Genomic DNA, 1,105 nt, shown 5'->3' with positions numbered 1-1,105 from the left:
GATGGGAAATAGTGGAAAATCTCAAATAAGTTTTCTTTGGGGACTATTTTGCCTCACAGCATCCTGCATGTATCCCTCCACCATGAAGCTTTTATTCAGCAGAGAAAAAGTGCCTTTTTGCCCCCAGAGTTGAGAGCTTTTCGTTTTAAGTGTTTTTTATACCCTGAAGTTAAGTACTTTTGCAGAGTTATGTACTTGTTTTTTTCAGAGTTTGGAACTTTTTTCCCCCAGAATTAAGTGTGTGTGTGTGTATGTATGTATATATATATATGTATATATATATATATATATATATATATATATATATATATATATATATATATATGAGTGAAATACTTTTCCGATTTAAGTGCTTTATTTCCATAGTCAAATACTTTTTCAGTCTTTTGTGTCTGTAAATTTTGACAAAACATGATTACAGGGCGGAGCTAAGTGCTCTTTTTCACCCTAGAGTTAAGTACATTTTTCCTCCAGAGTTAAGTGCTTTTTTCCTAGTGATTTATTCCCCAGAGTTATGTACTTTTTCCAGAATTAAGTACGTTTTTCAGAGTTAAGAACTATTTTCCAGAGTGTTTTTTTCATGGAGTTAAATACTTCTTCCAGAATTAGGTACTTTTTTACAGAGTTAAGTGCTTTTTTCCAGTGTTTTTACCCCCAGAGTTAAACACTTTTATTCTCTAAAATACTTTTTCAGAGTCAAGTACATTTTTCAGAGTTAAGTGCCTTTTTTCTCCAGCATTTTTTTCCCCAGAGTTGAGTACCTTTATTCTCCAGAGTTAAGAACTTTTATTCTCCAGAGTTAAGTACATTTACTCTCCAGAGTTAAGTACATTTATTCTCCAGAGTTAAGTACATTTACTCTCCAGAGTTAAGTACATTTATTCTCCAGAGTTAAGTACATTTATTCTCCAGAGTTAAGCACTTTTTCCCAGAGTTAAGTACTTTTATTCTCCAGAGTTAAGTACCTTTACTCTCCAGAGTTCAGCACTTTTTCCCAGAGTTAAGCACGTTTTCAGAGTTAAGTGCTTTTTTCATAGTTCAGAATTGTTTCATTTTTACAGGTAAGTGTTCCTCAGCGGCTCCGGTGACGTTACTTCCTGTATGA

This window comes from Colossoma macropomum, unplaced genomic scaffold (genome assembly GCF_904425465.1).
Source record: "Colossoma macropomum unplaced genomic scaffold, Colossoma_macropomum, whole genome shotgun sequence".
Classification (NCBI taxonomy): Eukaryota; Metazoa; Chordata; class Actinopteri; order Characiformes; family Serrasalmidae; genus Colossoma; species Colossoma macropomum.
The sequence above is the reverse complement of the archived record's forward strand: the minus strand, read 5'-3'. Positions refer to the sequence as shown.